Source organism: Lissotriton helveticus, chromosome 12, assembly GCF_964261635.1.
Source record: "Lissotriton helveticus chromosome 12, aLisHel1.1, whole genome shotgun sequence".
NCBI classification, from domain to species: Eukaryota; Metazoa; Chordata; class Amphibia; order Caudata; family Salamandridae; genus Lissotriton; species Lissotriton helveticus.
The window spans coordinates 329,786,892-329,801,742 of NC_136073.1; positions in this window are offsets into that span (position 1 = coordinate 329,786,892).

Consider the following 14,851-nt stretch of genomic DNA (forward strand, 5'->3'; position numbering starts at 1 on the left):
CAAACATCAACATAAACATTGGACTACACATTACTTTAAAGTGAAAGGCTATCGGCCATATTAATCTGGGCATGTTGCGTATTATAATGGTTCTTACATGAAAGAAAAGAAAAAAAAGGGGTGTTGATATACACACACTATCCCTAAATAAAGTTCTAGCGATTATAGTTCCATTCCATTCACAGCTCATTTGAGATGTCATGAGTGATGTAACTGACAATGTCATGAATGATGTAATGTTTGAGGTCATTAGCAGTGCATTGCAGGGGCGTAAGTTATAGTTAGATCAGGTAACTATAACTGCTGAATTTCACTGGTTGTGTATGAGTGAAATCTGAGTCTAACTATACCGTCCCTGTGATCTTTGTTTTTTTCAGAAAATTTCTAGTTTTTCTTTTAATGTTAAGTAAGATGCATATCACAATGGATAGTGGGGGGTTGGAAGCAGGGCCTGGCATTGTGCTGCCCCCATCCAAGCTTGCTGCTCCTGCCTTCCCTCCTCCTAGCCATCCATTGTCCAAGTCCATGTCCGTGCTCCCTTATTACAGCCCTGTGCAGCCGTTATTTTGCCACTGGCCTTCCCGCCTTCTCTGAACAGTTAGCTTGATGCCCCATCCACCTCCTCCCTATTCTCTGTTGTCTGAATCCATGGACTAGCCTCCTCCCTCCTGCCATACATGGTCTGATGTGCTGCCACTGCCCTCCATTTAGCATGCTGTACCAGTCCACTCCGCCTGCCCTCCATTGTCCAATTCTATGCCCCATCATTGACCTCCTGCTTAGCCTCTGTGTTTAGTTTGCTGCCCCTATTCTCCTTCTCCCTGCCCTCCAATGTCTGTGTGCATGCCCCTGCTCCATCCTTTTTGCCCACCATGTTCCATGGACCTGCCACTCCTTTCTACTCTGAATGTTCTGTTGAGCTGCCACTACCCTCCTACCTGCCTAGCATTGTCAGATGACTGTAACCTGTCCCTGCCAGCTCCACCCTTCCTGTACACATTCCATGCCCCTATCCCCTTCCTCCTGTCCTCCATGGTCCATTTTACTGCCACACCCTTCTGCCCTCCCTGGTATGTTGTGCTGCAACTGCTCCTCCTGCCTGCCCTGCTTGGTCTGTTGTGGGGCCCCTTCCCCTGAACTCTCTTGTCTGTGCCAAGGTCCTGACCCTCCCTTCTATCCTCCATGTTCCTTTGTGCATGCCCTTACACCTTCCTTCTTGCCCATCATAGCCATTGTGCTGCCACTAACCCTTCCTCTTGCCATGCATGGTCTTCTGTGCTGCCACGGCACTTCCACCTTCCCTGTGTGGTCAGCTAGCTGCCCCTGACCCCCTCCCACCTTCCCTCCATGGTCTGTGTGTATGCCATTATAGTCTCACTGTTGCTCTCCATGGTGTGTCTTGCTTCTAGTGCCCATCCTGCCTGACCTCCATGGTCATCTTGCTGCTCCTGCCCTGCTCTCTTGCCCCCTGCCCTCTGTTTCCATGTGCAGACCCCTATTCTCTCCCTCCTGGCTTGTCTGTTCCATTGTAATGCCCCTGATCCGTCCCTCCTGCCCTTTATGGTCCGTTATGCTGCAGCCTTCTCTCCTGTCTGTCCATTATGGTCAGCTAGCCACCATTGCCTCGTTCCCCTCTGTTCTCTGTTGTCCATGTGCATGGTCCTGTCCCCTCCCTATTGCTTTCAATGCATTGTTGTGCTGCACTCCCATCCCGCATGCCCTGTGTGGTGTATTGTGCTGCTCCAAACCCCGATGCTTGCCCTGTAGGGTCAGTTTTGTGCACCTCTCCATGTCCCTCCTGTCCTCGGTTATCCAAGTCCATGTCCCTACCCCAATTCCTCCTGCCTTCCATGATCCAATGTACCATACTTGCTAACATTTTGAACTTGGTAAGAGGGAGATTTTGAAAAAAAAACGGGGTATTGATTTTCCCCTTTGACTTACATTGCAAAAGAGGAGATTGTAGACAGGAGACAGATTAAACAAAGCCCATTTGGGCTTAAAAACATTGGACATTTCCTGGGTGAATCGGATCTGTTGGCATGTATGGTTGTACTACCACTGCCTCTTCCTTCTGCCCACAATGGTCTATTATATTGCCACAGCCTCTCTTGCCAGTCTTGTATTGTTGGTGTGTTGCCCCTGCCCCCTTTCCACTGCCCTCCGTAGTCTGTTGTGCTGCCGCTGCCCTTCCTGCCTGTCCAGTGTGGTCAAATTGTTGCCATTGCACCTTCCTACCTGCCTTCCATTTTCAGAGTCCGTGCCCCTGGCCTCTGCTACTCAACAGTATCCTAATGAACAACTAGATTGCTAACATTCTATATTTATTACAAAAGTGTGGAATGCATGACGTCATCTTGATGTAATCAAAACTGTAATACCTAGAGCATTTCCTTTAGAAATTACATATATGAGAGGGTCTTATTTGCATCAAAATTATGGTTAGTGCATTAAAAAAATAAAATCAGGACATATTTTCTGAGTTTTCAAATAGTGTCAAAGCCCTTTTAAATTATTTGTTATCTTTAGTTTTTTTTATACAGTTGACCACTTGATTAAATGTTGCACTTAGGGGAGAGGATGTGGTGTTACTTCCAGAGCTCCAGGAGACACATATACCTTGGGGAAAGCATAAAATGTTATCAGAGTTGGGGTACGCAGTCTTAGCAGCCTCACAGCAAACAACAATGACTCGTGGGGTGGCGGTGTTAGCCAAATCTAATATGCAAACATCTGGACGTACCTTAGTAGATAGCCAGGGTCGGTGGGCTATTTTTGAATGTGTTTTGGGGGTTCTAAAATCACGCTGTGTACAGTATATGGCTCTAATTTTCATGAGGCCCCAGTTCTTGAGTATTTAAATCTCGAGCTTGCTACATGGCCAACCCCACTTGTGCTATGCAGGGATTTCAATATTAATTTGTTAGGATGGGAAATACAATCAGGTACTCAAAGCTATAAAGGTAGCAAAGCAAAGGTTTTTAAAGCATTATATCATGTATTCTCTGATCACGGTTGGATAGATGTTTGGAGTATGTTTCACATGCCTTCTTTTTTTCACATCCCCTCTATTAGTCACAGGAGCTCAGATACAAGTTTGTCCTAGAATTACCTCGGACCTTGCTCCAGTGGTTCTGGATATTCCGGCTCTTGGTACTAATACTACCTCAAGGATGTTTACTTTTGATCAGAAGCTTCTCCTGGATAACACTTTTACTGATCATAAGAGAAATTGGATCAGGGATTTTTTTCAAAATAATCCTCATTCAACAACGTGTGGGACGGTTTGGGATACATTTAAAGCTTGTTTTAGAGGGGAAGTCCTGAGTTACGGATTGTATAAGCAAAAGCAGGCTAAGAGTATAATTCAAGAATTATATATTAAACTTAAAGCTGAACAAGAAAAACTAATGCGGCCAGGTGTAAGGCTAACATTAATCTGGCATGGAGCAAAGAAATCGCTCTAAAATATCAGCTGTATAAGAAAGAATGTTACAAGTATGGTGAGTTTGCAGGGCGCTGTCTAGCTCAGAGATGTCGCACAAAGAATAGATGGTATGAAGGATGCATTAGGCAGTTTGCCATATGACCCCCAGGAGATTCTAGAAATGTTTCATAATTTTTACAAAGAGCTTTATACAGAGCAGGATATAGGGGGGGCCACTAGGGATCTATGGATTCAAAATCGACCATTACATTGGGTAGAACCGGAAGAAGCAGAGATATTGGATAGCCCTATTACCATTGATGAACTGCAGCAGGCCATTAATAGTATGACGGTCTGTAAGGCGGCGTGTCCAGATAAACTTCCCTCAGAGGTCTATCAGACTTTTTTTCATGATCTCAAAATGGATCTACTGGCCACTTTTCAAGCAGCTCAAAGCGGTGGTGCACCGCAATCATGGAATGAGACCAACATTGTGGTATTTAAGAAGAAGGACAAACCATCAGACCTTCTAGGGTCTTATCATCGGGAGGGGGACCGTGAATCATATTGCCAGAGTAGTTACTCTGCTTTATATTGCTCAGGCTGAATACAGGGATTTAGGAGTTATTTTGCTCGATGCCAAAAAGGCGTTCAACCGTGTGGCGTGGGACTTCCCTTGGGGGATCCTACAGCAGATGGGATTTGGTAAAGGGTGTAGTTAGGCTTTGCAGGTCCTATATCGACCTCCCGTGGCTAGGATCTGTTCAATGGGATTGTCATCTGAACCCGTTCAGATCTCTAGAGGTACACAGCAGGGCTGTCCCAGCTCCCCTCTGCTGTTTGCACTGTACATCAACCCTTTTCTGTATATGTTAGAGAGGAGTGCTAAGATAAAGCCGTTTTATGTTCAGCAGGATCAGTTCTGTGTCTTTGCATCTGCAGATGATATAGCTATTATTACATCTGACCCTGTGACAGCTTTACCTGAAATCAAACATATGGCATATGAATTTGGAAGGATGTCTGGCTATAAGATTAATACGTTTAAAACGCTGATTCTTTGTACTAAACAAATCTTATTTAATGATTCTCTAATCATTAATGAAGTCACATATTTGGGCATTAAGATTCAAGTGTGTCTGAAAGAGCTGGTGGAGGTAAATTGAGGGGCTATTACAGCAAATATTAAACAAGCACTCAAGAGATGGGAAAGTTGATATATTTCCCTGGTAGGCATAACTAATGTTCTTAAAATGAATATTCTTCGAAAAGTGCTATACTTTTTTAGAGTGATGCTGTTGGAACTATCTCATGTGCAACTCCAACAGCTACAATCACTCTGTTCGAGATTTCTGTGGGCCTTGGGGAAACCACGAAGGGCTGCACGTTTTATGACTCTTCCTAGGGATAGAGGTGGGTGGGCAGTTCCGACTTCGCATTATAATATTATGCTTGTATTCTCTCGAATATACGGGTATTACTGACTGGAGAAGAAGGGACAATCTCGCCGAGGCTACATCTATCTATCAGATGGTTTTGGGGACTGAGGTAAAAAATTGTTTCTTTAAAAGAATCAATGGAAGTTATTATAAAAAAAGTCTTTCCAAATCTTAAGTGCCGTTTATAAGGTTTGGAACACTGTGCGGAAAAGTCACCAGATCGAAAAAATATCATTCTATACACCTACATCTGCAGCGGGGATTCTTCCATCGATATTTCAGGATTATGTGGCAGGGCAATGGAGACTTCTGGTTATCACGCAAATAGGTCACTTTTATGAGGCTGGGGTAAGTTCTTTCTTCTCAACGTTGGCGGATAAACATCACTTACCTAGGAGTCAATTTTTTAGGTTTTTGCAAATTCAGAACTTCCTAGGCAAGCAGGTAACTACGATAACACGGTATAAGATAGTAGAAAATATCAGACGCCAGTAAAAAATCGGTGCTCTCTATAAAGTGTTGCAAGCTACTAAAGTGGACGATTTAGAGAAACACAATCTTAAATCTGCAAATTCTTCAAAAGAACAGGCCGTGTTATTAAAAAATTTGATTGATGTAGCTGAAAAGATTCTTTTAGCTGCCAATTTAAAAGCACAGTATTATAATACAATATTTAATCTGTACCACACCCCAGCAAAGATAAAGAAATGGGGTGGGGGGTGAACGATGGGAAGTGTTTCCGATGTGGTGCAGATAATGCTGATATTCTTCATGTGTTTTATTCATGTACTAAGTTGGCTTGTTTATAGGACCATTGAAAGGTTTCTATCAGAGGTAACAGGAGTTGCTATTAAATCTCAGCCTCTATAATGTTACTTGGGACTGGGGAAGACCTACGGCAAGGGATGCTGATGTATAAATCTAGGTACCTATTTTTGTTGCTATGGCAGTTGCACAGTTGTGTTTAGCTCCACATGGATACATCCCGATGCACCATCTTTTGAAATGTGGCATGCTAGGTTTTACTGTACGTATAATTTGGAGTTTAGCCTGTATTCGGTTAAAGGGCCCAGAAAGCAAAAACTTGGTTTACTTATCTTGGGGGCTATGATTGATCACTTGACTTGTTGAAATTCAAATGGTACACTTTGCAGAAGAATGAATTGCTATTGTATGCTGATTTATTAGTTTTATGTATTAAGGCATTGTCAATACTGTGGATTTCAATGAAAAAATAAAAATAAAAGAAATTCACAAAAAAAACAAAGGTTACGGGGACGCTATAGTCAGCAAATAGAATGTAAACAATACTAAAAATTCACTAAAAACAGTAAAGGTTACAGGGACATTATAGTTAGCAAATAGAATTTAAAAAACTTAGAAATTCATTAGAATAACCAAAGGTTACAAGGACGTTATATTTAGCAATAAGAATTAAAACAACTTTAGAAATTCACTAACAAAACAAAAGGTTACAGGGATGTTATAGTTAGGGTCAGATTTTACTCATACAAATCCAGAGAAATTCAGCCGGTATAGTTAGTTCAGCTAACTCGCGCCCCCGCAATGCACTGCTGATGATGTCACATATTACATCATTAATGACATGGTCAGTGACATCACTGATTGCATCACTGATGACATCGCAAATGACATCACTGATGACATCACTGATGACACCATCCACATGATAATCTGATGTACCTCCTCATACCCTAATTTAACCTTTGATACACCCACTCTAAAATACAGACTACTATTTTCGAAACCATAGACACACCAATATCAGTTAGTACATACCCACTCATTAATTCCTAGGTCTACACACACATCCATTCATTCACCCATACAGTCACTCATACATGCAGTCATCCATCAATACGGCACTATCATACGCATTCACATATCTATACAGACACTCACACACTGCCACTCATCCATAGAGGTACTCACACACCTATGTTTTTTCAGTGAATTTCTAAGTTTTTTTAAATGCTAATTTCTAACTATAATGTCCCTGAAACCTATGTTTTTTTCAGTGAATTTCAAAGGTTTTTTGAATGCTAATTTCTAACTATAATGTCCCTGAAACCTATGTTTTTTTCAGTGAATTTCAAAGGTTTTTTAAATGCTATTTTCTAACTATGCTTACAGAGGTAGGACCTGTGCATAAAGAGAAAGAAAGGCGAAGAAAGAAGCGAGAGAAATGCAGAAAGAGGCAACAGAATACCTGAAAGACGAAGAGAGGTGCAGAAAGAAGCAAGAGATGTGCACAAAGAACCAACAGAGGAGCAGAAAGAGGCCTTGTTGCAAAGTCATCCTGTGCCCCAAACGCTATGCTGACTGGTACTGGTGGTAAATCACTCTGACTAACCAGGCCTGGAGCCAGTGCTGTGCTGAAAGACACTTAGAATACAGTGAAACCACCTACATACACTAGGGTACACTATGGGTTGGGGTACCGCTGTGATTGACATGACCTCCCCTGTAAGGCCCTAGTATATAATAGGGCAGGGGGATTAAAACTACCTCTAAGTCAGAGTTGCAGAAACATGCTACTTTAAGTAGTAGTTGCATTTGCAGAGTGGAAAAAAAAGGGTGCTGGGTCTCCAACCAGTGCTCAAGAATTCCGCTGGGTAGGACTTACAGGAGGTACCAGGAGGGCTTCTTGGCCCCCAAAGTCCCTCCGGAGTAAATTGGTCTTCATCTCCCATCCTGTAGTCTGCAAGGATGCACATTTGCAAAGTGGTGGAGAAAGAGGGGCATGGCCTCCGAAGACGTCTTAGCAATCCCACTGTTTGGGACTTACTGGAGATAACAAGAGGGGTAGTTGACCCCCAAGGACATCCTTGGGGGCCAACTACCCATCCTATTACCTCCAGTAAGTCCCACACAGTAGCATTGGTAAGTACTTGTAGCAGGCCATGCCCCCTTTGCCCACCACTCTACAAACACGCTCCCTGGCGCGCTCTTAGATGGGGATTGAAGTCCCCTTCACTGATGGGGGTCCTTTGGGGGCCAACTAGCCTACCTCTTACCTCCAGTAAGCTTCACACAGTGGGATTGCTGAGAAGTCACGCCCACTTTCTCCACCACTCTGCAAATGCGCCAGCTGGCGCATTCTACGTTGGGGGATTAAGTCCCCTTGAATATTGAGGATCCCTGGGGGCCAACCAGCCCACCAGGTACGTCCAGAAAGCACCACACAGCTGAATTGCAGAGAGGTGGTCCGAGGCCACGCTCCCTTTTTACACCACTCTGCAAACGCGGCTTCTGGTGCACTGCTGCTCGGAGGATGAAGTCCACTTGTGTCCTGACATCCTCAGGACACAAGAGGACCTCATCGCCCCACCAGCAGTGCATCAGAAGCTGCGTTTGCAGAGTGGTGTAAAAAGGGACATGGCCTTTTACTTATACCAAGTCACAAAGATGGCTGCCAACACTTCCTGGTTTGGAGTGTTGGCTGCCAATCAGAGTGTAGCTCATGCTCGGGAGGGTGTGGGAATCCTCCTTGGTGCTCAGATATGGAAAATGTATTTTTCTAATTTCTCAGGAACTGCTGAACGGATTTACACCATTTAGAAAAAGGGTTCTTTCTGAACCAAGGGCTACCTTTTTGCCAAATTTGATGTAATTCCGTTCCTCAGTTCGGGCTGTAGCTTTGTCTAAAGTTTCCCATGGAAATTAACATGGGGAAAACGCATTTTGGGACCCCCCATTTTTTGAACTTTCATTGCCCTGAATGCACTATGTTACAGAATTGGAAATGTTTTTAACTGCGGAAGTGAAATTACATCATTATGACTTACCAGATCCTGTATTGCAGCTAAAAGATCAGACTGTGAATTTTCATACAGCACTATGGGATGTGTATGCGGAAAATCAGAAAGGTCACGTGATGGCAAGCATTTAAGGGAAGCACGTAGCAGCCTAACAATAAACTGCCCCACCTGTGAGTAAGGCTAAATGGAGCCGAAACGTTAGGGAAATGGCCAGCAAGTTGTGCTGCTGGAATAAATGCATTGTTTTTACGAACTGGGCCTGGCATCTGTTTCTTTGATGAAGTGGAGTTCAGGCTTCTCCGTGCCTGTGTACTCCAGGCCGCCCTGCAGGGTTGGAGGCTCTCGCAATCAGAGACTTCCTTTTTTGGATATAAATTGAGAGCATGACCCTCTCGCTGTGATGCCCCAAGAGGATTTACCCTAAGATGATGGCTACGGTGAGAAAGGGAATGAGAGATAGGGAATATTTCTCTTCTTTGGACTTTTCGTATTATGGTGCACTATTAAGGAAATACACCTAGAGACTGTGTTCAAGGCAGAGCTCCGAAGTATTATTTTGCTTGCCATAAACTGGGGTATAATGTCACAAGACTTTTTCCCATTATTTGAACTTTCATTGGCCGAATGCACTATGTTACAGATTTGGAAATGTTTTTAACTGCAAAGGTAAAATTACTTCATTATGACTTGCCGGATTCTGTACTGCAGCTAAAAGATCAGACTGTGAATTTTCATAGTGCACTATGGGATGTGCATGCGGAAAAATCAGAAAGGTCACGTAATGGCAAGCATTTAAGAGAAGCACGTAACAATAAACTTCCCAACCTGTGAGCAAGGCTAAATGGAGCCGAAATGTTAGGGAAATGGGCAGCACATTGTGTTGCCGGAATAAATGCATTGCTTTTACGAACTGGGACAGGCATCTGTTTCTTTATATATATATATATATATATATATATATATATATATATATATATATATTACCTACTGGCGGTCGCCAGTAGGTATATATAGTTAGGATTTTTTCTCTATGGGTTTTTTGAAAATTCTATGTCTAATAACTTTGGCGTTTGTGGACGGAATCGGCTGAAATTTTCAGGAAAATGGCACATTTTGTTTCTGAGCAGCCCTTGAAAATTTGGGGGGGGTTCGTCCAGTGGGGGCCGAGAAAAAAGGGGGGTCCCAAAACGTGTTTTTAACATTGAGTTTTCCATAGGGCGGTTGGCCTCACTTTTAGCCCGAACGGCTGAATGGATTTGCACGAAACTTGGCAAAATTGTAGGGACTGGTAGCCCGATGTGCCTTTTGTAGGTCTCAATATATGTGCTCCAGTAGATTTTGAGAAATTAACGTTTAAAAAAAGATATATATCTGTAACAGCGGACCGGTTAGCGCTCTGGTTCGCGGACTTTTCGCGCAACGGAGCTTTGTGAAGCGAAGCTGATTGGTTCTCCGGCGTCTGTCAACATTCCAAACAGTCCGTAGCGGCCGCCATCTTGTCTCTCGGTAGGATCGAGAGACAAGAGGAGGTCAAAACAAAGGGGGAAATAACTATAAGGGGGCATAGTAGATCCTCGCTGACCCCCTAGGTTTGATGTGGAGGTTTTAAAAGGGCCCCGCGGGGCAAAAAAAAAACAAAATAATAATAATCGAACGGCTGAATGGATTTGCACGAAACTTGGCAAAATATTAGGGACTGGTAGCCCGATGTGCCTTTGCTAGGTCTCAATATATGTGCTCCAGTGGATTTTGAGAAATTAACGTTGAAAAAAAGATATATATCTGTAACAGCGCTCCGCTTCGCGTACTTTTCGCGTTACGGAGCTTTGCGAAGCTGATTGGTTCTCCGGCGTCTGTCAACATTCCAAACAGTCCGTAGCGGCCGCCATCTTGTCCCTCGGTAGGATTGAGAGACAAGAGGAGGCCAAAGCGAAGGGGGAAATGACCATAAGGGGGCATAGTAGATCCTTCCTGACCTCTTAGGTTTGATGTACCATTTTGCCAAGTTTGGTGTAATTCCGTTCAGCCATTCAGGCTGTAGACGTATGTAAATGTCCTATGGAAAATTGCATGGGGAAAACACATTTGAAAGTGTTGAAATTTAGAACCAATTAAAATGTTACTTTGGTTTTGTATTTGTGTGTGATGAAAGTTAATTGGTTATGTATATATGTCAAATGAGAGGAAACCACAGCCATTTTGTGATACTACTGTCTGAGGTACATTTGTGAGGAATTTTTGGTGGTGAATTTCTGGTGTTTGATTTACACAGTACTAACACTTCTGCTACTTTTAAAAAGGTGAGTTGTTAATTTGTATGGGGAACTATGTTGTACACTTGAAGATAATTTGAAAAATGTTTTCTGTTATTTATTTGCAGTCCTTCTGTTATACTAAATACTTGATAAAGTTAGTTTTATATTATGTATTACTAAAGACGATAAATGAAAGTGATTATTTTTTTCTGCAATTTACAGCAAGCAATTTCAAAATAAAATGGCTCACAATGAAGAGACCGTGGCAATTTCTTTTGAATTGTCCAACACATTGATTGAAATTGAGAGCACCAATAATGAAATATTGTCACAAGGAGGACATGACTTGTATGATTCCATTAGATTGATTGAAATGGACAGCACCAAGAATGAAATATTGTCACAAGGAGATGACTTGAATGATTCCACTACATTGATTGAAATTGAGAGCACCAATAATGAAATATTGTCACAAGGAGGAGATGGCTTGTATGATTCCATTAGATTGATTGAAATGGACAGCACCAATAATGAAATATTGTCACAAGGAGGAGATGACTTGAATGATTCCACTACATTGATTGAAATTGAGAGCACCAATAATGAAATATTGTCACGAGGAGATGACTTGAATGATTCCACTACATTGATTGAAATTGACAGCACCAATAATGAAATATTGTCAGAAGGAGGAGATGACTTGAATGATTTTTTTGATCAATCTCTTGATGGCGAATTTATCGAGTGTTTGGAGACCATAGAGTTACAAGAATCATCATTGCAGACTTTTAATGAGGAGATTCCAGATGAGATGATTGAAGAGGAAATTACTGATGAGGACATGTTACTAGTTCTTTCAAATTTAGAAAATTCTGAAGAATAAATTTATATTTAGAAATCAAAAATTGTTTGAGACATTATTCATTTTTATTTTTAATTTATGAGGTTGTAGCGAAGTGATTGTAGTATAAAATGAGACTTATAGTATAGAGTGCAACATTTTTATGTTACATGGTAAGTTTACTCATATTTACTTCCCTTCTGCCACTATATTATCTCCAATGTGTATTTGACATGTCTTCTTCATCTCCGGCCTCCTTTCTCTCACTGTGTGTCTCCGATGCATCTTATCGCTGGTATTTTGTGTAATTACAGAAGAGAGTAAAATAAAATAGTTCGGAACGTGAAAAGGGGGCAAAGTAGAGTACTCCTCACCCCCTAGGCCTTTTTAGGCGGTCCCAAAAGGATCAGTTTCTGCTTTCCTGAGAGATTATGGTATGAGTTCCATATACCACAATAACTTGCATTACAACATGCAAGATATCTATCTCCTATTACCAACTTTTGGAGATATTCGCGCTAAGCGCGAATATCTCCAAAAAGTAACACCTGCCCTGAGCAGTTCTTAGCCATGTTATCCAATGGGAGGTGGATAACATGGCTAAGAGTATTAGCTCGGTAATGCATGAATATCGCTGAGTTTTTAGCGATATTCATGCATTGCGGCCGTTTATTATCGCATTTGCGATAAACCTTGATAATAGTAAGGTTTATCTTCGATAATTTCTGACGATGCTTAGTGGTAAAAAATTGGTTGGTAAGCATCGTTAGCGATAAATATCGCTTAACTTTGGTAATATGCCCCAACGTCTGTTAACGTTCGATTCGAAGGAAATGAGGAAGTGTTGAAAAACATTGTCTGCGCCATCTTGCCTTTTTTGAAATGCCACACTTTTGTCGTGCACGGCAGCCATTTTAGATGTCTTGACCAGACCCACTCTCTGCACGCTGTCGATTCGTAGCATGGCTCCTCACCCTCGTAAGCATCTCCCCCAGGCACTGGTCACCACCGCTCTCTGTCTTATGCATGGGCAATAAACCTTCCCCCATCTGCGCTGCTCTTCCCTGAGAATCACACTCTGTGCCCGCCCGACACCTCCCTTTCGCCCTATTCACTACCGCACCCTCTGACACTCCTCTTCCTCTGTGTCCGAATGTCCAGGCCGGTCCTAGGCTATCAGCTAGCCCTGCAGATGTAGTTTATGGCCCCAGCTGTAAAGAATCACCCCTCTTCAAAGGAGTTATAGTAGATCAAGGCCCACACCCGATGTGATCCGTCACAGCACACGCGTTCCTACTATCTGAAAACCATCCTGTATTGTGATTGGGGAGGGGACCGAGCCTGAAGCGGAAGATTCCAGGAATGACTCTTTGTACATCAAAGTTTTTACAATTATGTGTCACATTAAAAATATATAGCACTCCAACAAAGTAGTAGGAATATAAAACTTTAATAACATATAAATATATACAACAAAACAAAAACAGTAAAAACATTTAAACAACGAAGAGACCGTGGCAATTTCTTTTTAATTATCCAATAGATTTATTGAAATTGACAGCACCAATAATGAAATATTCTTGTCAGTAGCGGTCTGTTGTGCGAATAGTTCCAAGGCAGCAGAACACGCTGAAATCTAGATGGCACGAAAGTGATGTCTAGTAAGTTGCCGCCCAGCAAAAAACGGCGTGGGGCGCCGCGGGGGTGAGTGAGTCCAGTAGGCACCACAGCTATTCTTACCGGCATTGCAGAATTACTGCTGGGGACAATGCCTGTGCTGTAGCAGGGTCACAGCAGAAACAAAAAGGATTCTGTTGAAGATGTTGTTGGTTTTCAATTTGAAAACAGTTCTGGTGTCAACTGCTATGCTAATGTAGTGGTTAATGTTTTGTTTTCTCTAGAAAATGTAAAAGAGGGGGAGGCAGTCCAAAGTTCCGTTAAAAGGGCAAAGGAAAGGATCGGTGGTTTGAACTATCAGTCAAAAAGGGGAGGGGGTGCAATAATTTTTCCTACCGGGTCACACTGTGCTTTCACCGGAAGTGAGGTCTGCAGGATTGTAGTAATTCAAAGTGAGGCTGGCGCCAGCATGGGAGCGCCGACGTCCCGCGGATACAGTTTCGTCACTCCACGGGCGATCATGGCAGTCATTCCCCATCGGGGGTCGGAGACTCCCGCGGCTCCTCTAGAATCTTCAAGGTCGTGGAGGACTACGGTGGTGGAGTCAACCAGTGACCGGGCCATTTCTTTATGTTGGGCCCGCTCTTGCCAGGTCGACCGCCATTTTGAGAGTTCGGCAGCTACCGGCGATCGCGGGGTCACATGAGCGGACGGGCTCCACCCTGCCGGGCGAGACGTTGCAGCATGGCCACAGTGGAAGAACCGTTATCTAGGTCGTTCCGAAACTGTGCAGCACTGTAGTTGTTAGGATGCCACCGCCTGGAGCGCTGAGGGTGCAGCTGGGAAGCCTCCACCTGGGGAGGCGGGAGAGGCCTGTTCGCACCGTCTCTCCCTCCCAGTGCACCCCACGGCGTCTCGCTTGAGATTTGTTATGGCCGGACCAGGCGATGAGGACGAGGGGGGGGTCGGAGGCATGTGCAAGACATCCCCCTCCAGTGTTGTCGCAGCCATTATAAAAGAAAGAAGTGTCCCGTCCGTCTTCGGGCCGGGCTTCCGGTGGATGTCGGCCGGACGCCCCTGGCTCTGGCCCCATGAACGGGTTTCTTGGTTTATCGGCTGCAGCCGGATCCCGTCGGCCTCGGCCCCCCGACCGTTGGTGGTCGGACCGGAAGAGCATGTGACTACCTGCAACTCTCAAGGGCCACCGCGGCCGGACTGGGAGAGAGAGGGGAGGGTCGAGGAGACATTCCCCCCCCCTGCAACTGTTCAGCGTTGTAAAGGCAATCCCCTGGCTGGGTCCCGCTGGTCTCGGCCTCTCCTCCGGCTACACCCTACGTTAGGATCTCCTGGCCGAGGCGTGGCAGCAGGACCTGCCTTATATGGGCTGCTCCCGGCTGGGCGTAGCCGGAACCCTGCCCCACCTTGGAAGTTTCCAGAGTGGGGGTGGATGTTCTACTGACTTGCATTTTCCCTAGTCTATCGATTTTTTT